Source organism: Phascolarctos cinereus, unplaced genomic scaffold (genome assembly GCF_003287225.1).
Source record: "Phascolarctos cinereus isolate Bilbo 61053 unplaced genomic scaffold, phaCin_HiC Scaffold_2;HRSCAF=192, whole genome shotgun sequence".
NCBI classification, from domain to species: domain Eukaryota; kingdom Metazoa; phylum Chordata; class Mammalia; order Diprotodontia; family Phascolarctidae; genus Phascolarctos; species Phascolarctos cinereus.
Window position 1 is genome coordinate 52,065,117 of NW_027555625.1, and position 12,691 is coordinate 52,077,807.

A 12,691-nucleotide genomic window follows, 5' to 3' on the forward strand; every position below is an offset into this window, starting at 1 on the left:
TCCTACCTGAAGGTGGAGTAAGGACCGAGACTTTTTTGGAATCTGGAAGGAAAGAAAAAGATGTTTCAGTTAGAACTCAGTTTGGTCTGGATGATATTAGGACCACCTGGACACAGGGAAAGCCTTGGGCTATGGAAAAGAATAAAGCTTTTCAATGGCAGGAAGAGTATCTTGCCCCAGTGGATAATTAATCTTGGGGATGGGATGAAATGAGAAACTATCTTGGGACATGTAGAAGAGAGGGATTACTGTATACACACACACCACAAACCCAAGGTTTCTTTGATGTGAACCAGGGAGGGAAAGGGGAGCACCCTTGGCTTTCAAGACACTCTTCCCTACTCTTCACCTTTCGGGTGGAAGCTTCTTCTCTGAAAGCTAAATACCAGCCAAATCCCCTACATCCAAGAACCTCAGAGAATCCTGTAAATACCATAGTTTCATGATTTTCTAGGTGGTTCTCTGTTATAGTACCACCTCTGGGGTATTTCCCCAGCTTACACTTGAATTGGTGAAGTAGGTCCCTAGAAGAGAGACCATTACATTGGATTCTAGGGATAAGGCTGTCCTAAAACTATAGCTCACAAACCCCCACCAGCATGTTCCCCACTAACAGTCAGCCAGTAGACACAATTAACTCTTAGCAAAGGCATTTAGTAAGGTTGTATGGTAGGAACAATTGCTACAAAAAATTCCCTCCCATCATCTTGGGGCACACCAACACACATTACATTCAAGGGAACAGTAGGTACATTCTTAGAGAATACTGGCAGTGAAGGAGACGTGTAAGGACCGTGTATGCCAAGGCCCTGAAAATTCTCTCTCTTCTCATGTAGCCCTTTGTGTGGCCCAGCTGTTGACTCACAGAAGATTCTCCATCTCTTGACTCTGGGCATTTTCTGGGCTAGAATTCTCTCCCTCTTCACCTCTGCCTCCTGGCTTCCCAGCTAAAATCCTACCTTCTCCAGGAAGACTTTTGTGATCTCCTTTATTTCTAGTGTCTTCCCTCTGTTGATTATTTCCAATTTATCTTCTATATATGTATAGTCATTAGACTGTGAGCTTCTTGAAAGCCGGGTCTCTCTTGCCTTTCTCCCTGTCCCTAATTTAGCACAGTACCTGGAACATAGTATGGTCTTAATAACTGTTTATTGACGATCAGGCCTATTTCTTTTGATCTCATTCTCTGTTGCCAAAGGGTTAAAGAAATCCCTTCCTTCTCCAATCTCTCCCCACCCCTTTAGCAGGATTCTCCTCCACAAAGGTCCCTTAAACTTACAAAATATCTTTTAAAGGCTATCTGGGGGTTACCATCTTTTGTCAGCTGATGTGATTGTCCCTTCTGATGTACTCAGAGAAAGGTGCACACAGCTCAAAGAAGGATTAGGGCTTAGAGATACTTTTACAATTTGGGGGGAGGGTGAGGCAATTGGGGTTAAGTGATTTGCCCAAGGTCACATAGCTAGTAAGTGTCAAGGGTCTGAGGCTGGATTTGAATTCAGGTCACTCTGACTTCAGGGTGGGTGTTCTATCCCCTGCACCATCGTGTTCCCCGACACTTTCACAACGAATACAGTTAGTTTCACATCTTATTAACAGCTTGTGATTACATTCCGAGTTTTCTGCATAGTTAAGCTAGTTGCTTCCTAAATTCAACATTTGGTCTCTCACTTCTATGCAAAAATACATGTTACCCCACCCGCTAGCCTGCTCCCCACCCCCCAAGTCTGGAATGTACTCCCTTCTCATCTCCACCTTTTTAGAATTCTTATCTTCCTTCCTAGGGCTCTGTTCCCATTGCCAATCTCTTCTGTCTGATCCCTTGGGTTGTGAATGCTCCCTCCTTCCCTAAATTACCTATGTATATAATACATAAATCTATGTACATGCTATTTAACTTTCTCCCCTCTCCTCTCCCTCTGTCTTTGCCTTTCCCTTTCTCCCTCCTCCCACTCATTCTCTCTCTCTTTTTTTTTCCTCTCTCACATACACCAGAATGTAAGCTCCTTGAGGGTGCCTTCCATCCTGCACACAGGTCTCCTGCCTGATTTCCAACTTCCCTTGGGCACAGGAAGTGGAGATGTGGACACCTTACCATCATACTCCATGCATCTCCTGCCTGCCTCTGAACCAATCTGTGGCTGAGGTATAGGTGAAGGTAATCATTCCACCAACTTTCCATCCTGGTCTCCTTCCTTGGAGAAGGATAGTATCACCATTCCTTCTGCTCCAGTTTCTTGCTCCTTTGCTTGAACTGCTCAGGGCTCTGAAAGGACTCCCCTCTTAGGTCATAATACTATCCACTTTGAAAATCCCTCTAAATTTTTCACTGAATGGTTAACAAACTCTCACCTGGTCATACTCTCCACATTCTGTGATTCTGAACCCCTGCAGGTCACCATCCAAACCCCCTTTCCTGTCATCCACCACTCTATTCCTCATTCCTATTCCCTTCAATACCACCTCTCCCTAGTCCAAACCAAGCACTACCCACCCCTTCTACTGTGCCCTCTGGAATATCTGCTCCATTAGCAACAAACTTGCTTTCATCTTAAGTCTTTTCTTTTCTACTCCTTCCATCTTTTGTCTCTCACAGACCTGGCTCCCTTCTGATAACATGGTCACCCCTTCTAGCCATAGCTGTACTATTAGCTCATTGGTCAAGATGGGAGAACTGGAATGCTCCTTGCTCCTCATTGCCACTTCCAGGTTCTCCCCATTACTCAATAACCTCTCCTCCTTTGAGATTCATGCACTACACATCTACCACCCAATCAAAATCCTTGTACTATTGTCTATTGACCTCCAGGGCACTTTCTTTCCTTCCTCAATGAGTTCAGTACCTGACTCACAATCTTTCTCTCCTCCCCGACTCCTGCCCTTATACTAGGAGACTTTATCATACAAATTGATAATCCCTCAAACATTCTAACCTCCTAATTCATCAACATACTTATTTCTCATGGCCTACTCTTCCACCCTGCCTCAGCCACTAGCAAAAACGGTCATACCTTTGATCTTGCCATCACCCACAAATACACCACCTCCATGTTCGTGAACTCAAAAATTACCTTATCTGATCACAAACTATTGGCTTTCCCCTCTCCCTTTGCCTTCCAACAACAAACCTAGCTCTTCCTCTGTATCATGACTTCTGATCCCTTAACTTTCAGTTCTTTCCCAGGCCATCACCCGTGCAGTAGCCACACTCTCCCCCTTTAACCAATCTGACCCCTTGGTGAACCAGTATATTATCTGTCCTCAAGTCTTTTGCCCCCTTATGATATCGTGATTATACTCTGCCAAGTCTAAGCCTTGGATCACTCCCATCATCTACTACCTCCCATCCTATACATGTGTTGTTGAATGGAGGTAGAGAAAATCACAAAACCGTTCTCCTACAAATTTATGTTACATAACTTCAGCTGGACCCTCACTGCTGCTAGACAATCCTACATTTCTCTAATTAATTCACTATTAATGGTATCATTCACCATCTTGGCTTTTCCATGGCTCTCCCTCCCCTCACCCTCTCAGTTGAGAATCTTACCTCATATTTTACAGAAAAAAATGCGGTAATTTACCAATCGGTCCATTTTCTCTCCTCCTCATACCAAACCAATCATTTGCCTTTTGCCACTGTCTCCTGCCTCATATAAAGAGGTAGCCCTTTTCCTTGTCCAGCAAAGCCCCTCTGCATGCCCAAGTAGATAGATTCCTTTCCAGCCCATTTCCTCCAGCTGACTGCCACTTCTATCATAGCCACTCTATGACTTAGTGTCAATTTCTCCCTGTCTACTAGCTGCTTCTCCATAGCCTACAAACGTGCTCATGTCTCCCCTCCCTTGATCATTCCATCCCCATTATTACCCCCCATCTCTCCTTCCTTTTTGTGGTTAATCTGCTTGAGAAGACCATCTACAACAAGTAACAATAACAATGATAACTAGCTTTTATAGGAGGCAGCTGGGTGGCTCGGTGGATAGAGCTTCCTGGAGTCAGGAAGACCCAAGTTCAAATCTGGCCTCAGATACCTACAAGCTGTGTGACCCAGGGCAAGTCACTTAACCTCTGTTTGCCTTAATCCACTGGAGAAGGAAGTGGCAAATCACTCCAGTATCAGTGCCAAGAAAATCCCATGGACAATACTGATGTGCTATGGTCCAGGGAATCACACAGAATCAGACACAACTGAACAATGATAAGCATTTATACAGCACCGACACGTGCCAGGCACCATGCTAAGTGCCTCACAAATTTGATCTCATTTAATTGGTGCTTCCATTTCTTTTCTTCTCACTCTTTTAATTGTCTTCAGTCTGCCTTATGGCTCCATGATTCAACCAAAACTGTCCTCTAAAGTTGCCAATGACCTCTTAGTTGCCAATTCCAATGGCCTTTTCTTAGTCCTCATCCGTCTTGACCTCTCTGCAGCATCTGGTGCTGCTGATTGTGCTCTCCTCCTTGACTCTCTTTTCTCTCTAAGTTTTTGGGACATGACTCTCTCCTGCCTATTTGAATGCTCCCCAGCATCCTCCCTTGAGGGTTCCTTATCCTGCTCAACATGGGTGTCCCCCAGGGTTCTGTTCTAGGCCCTCTTCTTTTCTCCCTCTATACTATTTCACTTAGTGAACTCATCAGCTCCCATGATTCAATTATTATCTCAATGTTGACGATTCTCAAATCTGCTCGTCCAGGGCTAACCTTTCTGCTAACCTGAAATCTCGCATCTTCAACTATCACACATCTCAAACTGGATGTCCTGTAGATTTCTTAAACTCAACATATCCCAAACTGAACTCATTGTTCACCCCACCCCCATCCCCAAACAAACCCTCTCCCTCCCATCATTCCTATTACTGTAGAGGACAACACTATCCTCCTATCCCTCAGGCTCACAAGCTAGGAGTCATCCTGGACACCTCACTATCTCTCAACCCCCCATATTCAAGGCCTATTGATTTCACCTCTACAATGTCTGTTAAATATGCTTCCTTGTCTCCTCTGACACTGCCTCCACCCTGGTGCAGGCCTTCATCACCTCACACCTGTATTATTGCAATAGGTTGCTGGGTGGGTCTGCCCACCTCAAGTCTCTCCCTACTCTAATCCATCTTCCATAAGTGATTTTTCTAACACACGGGTCCACAACTATGTTCCCTCTCACCCCAAACCCTACTCAATAAACTCCATTGGCTATTACCTCCAGGGTCAAGTATAAAATCTTCTATTTGGTGTTCAAAGCCCTTCATAACCTAGCCCCCTCCTACCTTTCCAGTCTTTATTCACCAACATGGATGCAGATCCAGTAACACACGGGCCTCCTTACTCTTCCTCCATCTTTCAGCTCCAGGCATTTTCTTTGGCTATCCCCTTCTGCCTGGAATGCTCTTCTTCCTCATCTCTGCCTCCTGGCTTCCTCAAAGTCCTAACTAAAATCTTATCTTCTAAAAGCCTTTCCCAACCTCTTAGTTTCAGTGCCTTCACTCTCGAAATTATTTCCTATTTATCTTGTCCATAGATTGTATATATCAGTTTGTTGTATCCCCCATTAGTTTGTGAGCTTCTTGAGGGCAGAAAGCGTCTTTTGCCTTTGTCTTCTCAGAGCTTAACACAGTGAGTGGCACATAGTAGGTGCTTAATAAATGTTTGTTGACTGACTGTCCTTGTATCCCTAGCACCTAGTACCTAGCCTTGCAATATTATGTTCTTAAAAAATGTTTGTTGAACTTTGAAAATCCTCCCCTTATTACTAGCTATACCCAGAAAACCCACCCTTGTCCTCTAGTCATATTGCTAAGTATAGCTCTCTGGCAAAGCTCAGTGGAACAATATAAGTTTCCAGGCCTCCATTACTATGTGGACAGCAGGACATTTCAGGGAGAGCACCTGGGCTGCCAAGATTGGAAGGAGATCAGGAAGGGGCCAGAGCTGAGACTACATGGTAATAGTTTGCCTGTCTCCTTTACAGGTCCTCACCTTTGAAATGCCCTCCAGCTGAGTGGAAACTTTACAGAAAAAGGGGGGAGACATATTGTAAAGGGGACAGATGGATTCAGTGGGTCCAACCTGTGGGGATCCAGTAACTATTGTGGGAGTATACAAAATGTACCCTGCTAGTCTCTATAAATACTAAGAAATCCTTTTTCTCAGTGTCTTTGCCTAAAGTCCCTGGTCTTATTTGAATATAAAACTTTGTAAGTACTTAATGTCCCAGTCTAAAATCTTTTAAATATTCTTTTCACTTCTAAAGGGAAACAATCCCAAATTTCACTGATGAGCTTTCCTGTCCCAGAAGACAGAATTAGGATGGTGACCAGAGAAGGCAAGAAGATTTGCTTTATCACTTCAGTAAGTCAGTAGCCCCTTTCCCCATGCCTTCACTGAAACAGGGGTTTTACAGGGTTCAGTGAAAGTTAAGTTACTGTTGTTCTGTTCAGTGCATCAGAACTATTGCCTAGACTTTGTTCTCCTGTTTAATGTTGATTGTGAAATTTTGACTTTGTTCTCGAGCCCTATAGATTGTATATGGGGAATGGCCTGGACACAGAGATTGTCAAAGGCAAAATGGACTTCTGTCCCTCAAGATTCATTCTCTCTCTCTCTCTCTCTCTCTCTCTCTCTCTCTCCTCTCTCTCTCTCTCTCTCTCTCTCTCCTCTCTCTCCCCCCTCTTCTCTTCTCTCTCTCTCTCTCCCTCTCCCCCCCCCTCCCCAGAGATGCTTACAAATAGAATTATTTAATTAATAAATTTGTCTCTGGCACATTCGTGCCCCAAACACAGAGTACTCCATTTTTCTTTCCTTCTATGAATTCTAATCTCATTTCTGTTGTTGATATGTCAGTTCAGTCCCCTGAGTCTTGGCCTCTTTATCTGTAAAACAGGAATGATGCTACTAACCTCAAGGTTGGAATTTTAAGGAAAATAATGAAGACAAATTTAAATGGTCATATAAACACCAGCTTCAAAAACCCAACTCTTTTTTGCTCTTCAGACCACTCAGGTTGTGTCTGTTTCCTGCCACAGGCAAGAGCTGACTCTCATAAATCTCCCATCCCCACCCCCAAGCCAGCTGAGCTATTTGAGATCTCAGCTGGCTGCTGTTCAGAGCCTCGTGCAACAGTCTACAAGACCATCAGCTGAGCCCTGGGTAGGGCTCTTTTACTATGGATGATGTAAGGGAAAGAAGGAGTGGGATTTCCAGACCCTTGAATCTAACACACAGGGAAAAAAAACTCAGTCCAACTCCCAAACTAAATTCCCTTCCAGCTTTAACATTTTATTATCCTAATTCAGCTGTTTAGTACAGTGGAAAGACTCTGGATTTGGAGGCAAAGGAAACTAGGTTTAAATTCTAGCTTTTACTACCTTTATGACCATGGGCAAATAATTTAAAAAGAAAAAAAACTTTGCCTCAGTTTCCTCATCTGTAAAATATGGGGGTTGGGCTAGGTGGCCTCTAAGATCCCTTCCAGCTCTGCATCTATGATTTTATGTGCCAATAATCCCATAGTCCTCATCTATAGCCACAGATAAGGGATGTGCCTTAATTTCCTTAGAATGTCAAATTGATATTGTCCTTCCTCACTGTTTTTAAATTTCTCTTTTTTTAAACTAGCAATCTAACCCAAGAGGATCTTTGTCCTCAAGTATTTAAAATACTTAAGTATTTGCTTAAATACTCAAGTACTTAAAATACAGTGGGACATGCTCCTGAACTATGTCCTCTTTCCATCGATGACTTCCTTTTCTTCTCCTGGTTAGCCAGAGAGAAACTTCCTTTCCTTCTACTTATTCTTCAAGTTTCCTTTAAGGATGGTCCAATGACTTCAGTCCTTAAGGAGTGTCTAGTTCTTCTTGTTCCTACTTATCTAGATCTCTCACTCCTCCTCCAACAGAACGAACAACACTTCTCCCTCTGTAAAATACTAGATACAGAGAGCAACCAATAGCTAGTGATGCCGCCCAAGAAAGCTTCAAAGTTTGCAATGAAAAATGAGAGAAAAGGGGTAATAATGGAAATTACATATGAAAAGAGTGTGCCAAGCATGTACAAGGGGTACAGGATAGGCAAAGAAAAGAGGAAGTTCTCCTTCACCATGAGTAAAAATGAAAGATCTATTAAATAATGATTTTATTTTTTTCCTCCCTTGGGATGTGAAAATTATGACTTCTTCCCATCCTTGGAAAGAAATTTGCTAGCTCTTCAGCAAGGGATCTAGTCATCAATAACAGTCCCACAAGGCAGGTGGAAGCCAGACTCCTATATTTAGACAGACAGAGTGAATCAAGCCCAGGATATATTTATCTGGGAGGCCATGTGCGAGTACGTACATATGCGTATGTGTGTGCTTGCATGTGTGTGGGTTATGTGTGCTTGTGTTTCTCACTGGGGGAAATACTTTCCGCTGTGACTGACTAGAATATAAAAATACCAATGCAAATGCTGAGCTGGCGGAGAAGAGCAGGCAGGTTTGTAATGCCTTACCAGCTTCCACAGCAGTGTGTGTACAGTAAACGACAGTGTTTGAGACTCCTTGTTTTGGAAAATTGTTAATATGCAGAGGGTACTGCACGTTTTATTAATTACATTTGGCAAGACTGGTCTGTCCTTTCTTCTGAGATATCATCATACTCATATGATGGCTTCTTATTGGGAAGATGGGATTTCCAATCACCTAACAGGGTTGGATGGGATTTTATTTTGTTTATTTTTCAAGTAAAAAATATGTCTAAAAATCGATCTATCCCTCCTACTGCCTCCCCCATTAAGCAAATTAAAAAGAAAATCTCTCATTACATATCTACATAGTCTAATAAAACAAATTCCCACTTTAGCCATATCCAAAAAAGTATGTCTCTTTCTACAAGGTAATTTCATCACTTCTGTTGGGATGTCAATGGTGTGTTTCATCTTTCTTCCTTTGGATTGGCAGTTTATCATTGTGTTGATCAGAATTCAAAGTAATTTTTCTCTATAATGTTATCATTCTATAAATTGTTTTCCTAGTTCAGCTCTTTTCCTTTGCTCTGTTTCTATTCATAAAGGTCTTCCTAGTTTCTTGTGATGGGGCAACTGGATGGTGCGGTGAAAAGAGTGCCATGCCTGAAGTCAAGAAGATTCTTTTTCCTAAGTTCAAATCTGGTCTCAGGAACTTTCTAGCGTGTGACCCTGGGCAAATCACTTAACCCTGTTGGCCTCAGTTTCCTCATCTGTCAAATGAGCTGGAGAAGGAAATGGCAAACCACTCTAGTATCTCTGTCAAGAAATCCCCAGCTGGGTTTACAGAGTTAGACACGACTGAAATGACTGAACAGCAGCAACACAAATTTCCCTCCAAAATTGTCCAGCGCATTCATTGTAATGGTGAAAAGGCAGCCCTCTTTTATCATGCTGATTGATGGAGAGGGGATGGAAACAAGCAAACGACAGCAGATAGGAAGTACTCTAAATGGGAGGAAAAGGCAAAGCTGTATAGGAACTTTGATAGGAGAATGTCCAAAATATGCGGTTGACTGGGTTTGGGAGTATGTGTGTGTGTTGCAGGGGAGAGCATGCGGGGAGGGGAAAAGAAATACAGAGAAAATAAAAAGGGAGGAAAAGGACAAAGGTCAGATCAGTGAAGACTAACATTCCAGCTATGGATTGGGGTAAAATGCCTCCATTTAAGTAGCTTCTACTACTTGAGCTCAGCTGACAGAATGGCTCCATAGCTCCTGATCCTTGCCTTTCACGCTGTGTAATTTGAAGGGTCCCTAACCTTGCACACTAGCACCATAAGCTATTTCAGGGAGAGGGGCCAAGGTCTGTAACCTAAAGACAGCTGGGCTCTAGGTTCCAGTTTAAGGCTGAGTAGGCCAGCAGTTCCACTGGTATTCACGGTTCAGAATCCCTCCTTGTTATGTTGTTGTTTCGAAGAGAACCGGAATGACATCACTATGCTAGAGTGTGTCTGACTGTGGCTGATCAGACCAGCATAAGCTAGGAGTGTTCTACCACAGGTCGGGCACAAATAGTCCATGTGAACACTTGGGGTGGATTCTCTAAGTTTGCATATCTTGTGTTTCTCTTGAGCTATTTCAATTCTGCTTTGCTCATAGAGCACAGCACCTTTTCTGATGTGGGCATGCAATGCTCCATGGTCCTGTGCTAGCATCTCCCAAGTACACAATCAATTCCAAAGTTCTTAAGAGAGATGTTGACAGTGTCCTTGTGTCTCTTCTTCTGACCACCATGTGAACACTTGCCCTGTCTGAGCTCTCCATAAAATAGTCTTTTTGGCAAGCAAAGAAAAAGAAAAGAATCCCTTAAGACTCTCCAAACAGATTTAGTGTTGGAATTACCAAAGGCTCCACTCAAGTGCATGAAAGGACTTCAATCTACCTACTTAATGCATTAGCATTTCCAATAAAATGCCTGAATTTGTAATTTATTCTTTTGTTTTTATAATTACATTGATTATTGGTTTCTCTAAAGGAGACGGGCATTCTTACCCTAATCAACCTTCTGCCTTCCTTTATCTGTACCGTAAGACAGCTCTTCCTGTCCTGCCCCTAACTGAAAAAGAACAAGGTTTAGATCTGAAATAGTCTTTGCCCTCAAGGATCTTACAGTTTAGGAGAGGGAATAATACACCAGCATAGGTAACTAATAAACAATTTCACATGATAGGTGTTACATAGAATTTTAAGGGGAGAATCATTGCCAGATGATGGTTCCTGCCTTACAGGAACAAAGATTCTAGATGAATTCTCCTATACTCCAAACATAATGGTCCCTAAGGAACAGTCCTGCCTCTCATTTGGATTTATATAATTCGGATCCTTCTCCAGGGACCAGAATTCTAATTTATCTTATCTAATTTATTTTAAGCTTTTCCTAAACAGTCATTAACATCTCATTTGTTTGCCTTCCTCATGGCCAAGTTTCATAATCTTTCCACATTAAAAGATCTTTACTTCTTATTCTCAACTTGAACTTCTTTGGATTGGCTCTGCATCTTCTGATGTTTGTTAATGCTCAGATACCCTCTTGTCCTTTCTTGAGAATCCACTGCTCCTCTCAGAGGCTCCCTTGTTCCACATCAGACTGTATCTTCTTAGTACTGACCCCCTCAATCACAAATAAAATGAGTCAAAGTAAATTTTAAAATCTTTTCTCCATCCCATGTTCCCATTTATACTGAGAAAATTATGATGCTAATTTAAGGGACAACTATTTATGGAATCTAGAGGTGGAAGAAACTGTGAGAGATGATCTCTCAGAAGTGAAGCCTCCTCAGGGGTGTCAATGGTTCTTGTTGAGTGGGATGAGGGGTTCTGTGAAGACTTCTTAGAAGAATAAATAGAAATTGTATTGAGATTCAAGGCAGGCATAGCAGCCTGACAGGCCTAAGTTTTGATTTACTAGAAATCACCTGATTTACGGGAATCCAGCCCCAAGTACCCCCCCCACTTCTATGCCATTGTATTCTCAGTAGTTAAAGTTTGCCAAGCCTGAAACCCTTGAAACTCCCCCCCCCCCCCCCCCGTATTTTGTCGTTACACCTGTTGTTATATTGTGGTCACAGGGTTAACCTTGCCACCACAACACAGTGTCTAGCTTGACTGCACATTTTTAATTGTTTCTTTGGTATTACTTCAGCAAACTAAGGGGCTAAATATAGATATGTATATAGTTTCTTTGTTTTGTTTTCTGTTTCTATGGTATTGTGAGCCAAACATTGGCCAGTTGGTGGGAGGGGGGCTTTTCCCCTTAGGGTCATTTAATCTGGCTTCTGCTTCTGTACTTTGTCTCCCCTCATCAGAGCATACTGGTGGAGGGACATCCAAATCTCGAGATTTGAAAATAAACCTTTCTGCTCCTACCTTGAGACATCTCTCCGTGTTTTTTAATTTGAGTCAAATCCCACACAAAACAATTCCTGAAGTGCATAAAGAAATGTTGGTAATTATTAAAAGGAACAGCATGAACTATGCAAATACATAGGAGAGATTAGATCTGGGTGGGAGGCAACAAGCATTTATTAAGCACCTACTATGTGCTAGGTGCTTTACAAATCATCTTGTTTAATCCTCACAACAACCATGGGAGGTAGGCACTATTATTATCTCCATTTTACAGTTGAGGAAGCCAAGGTGGACAACAGTTAAGTGACTTGTCCAGGGTCATACAGCTAGTAAGTGTCTGAGGCTGGATTTGAATTCAGGTCTTCTTGATTCCAGGCCCAACACTCTTTCCATTGTACCACCTAGCTGCCTCACTGTACCACCTAGACATGAGGCAAGGAGACCGATAAGGAAGATATTACAATATAGTCTAGGATAGAAGCTGAAATAGGGTGTGTGAATAGAGATAAGAGAACAGATACAAGAGATGCTAAGGCACAGGACACAGGACAAGATTTGCGGACTGATTTGGATATGTGAGGTGGAAGAGAGCAAGGGGTTAAAGACAATATCAAGGTTGTAGACCTGGGTGATAGGAAGGATGGGGTTAGTAACAGAAAAGTGTGGAAGAGGGGGAGACTCGGGAAGACCGATAACGGAATGAACTCTGTGATGCAGCTCATCTGCCCAGTCAGTGCAACTTACTCTGTTCTACCAAAAAATGACAGGAGGAAGCAGGGCTCTTACTCATCAGCCGCCTGCTGCAGTGGGCAGAGAGCGGGAGGCGCTTAGAGGAAAGGGGA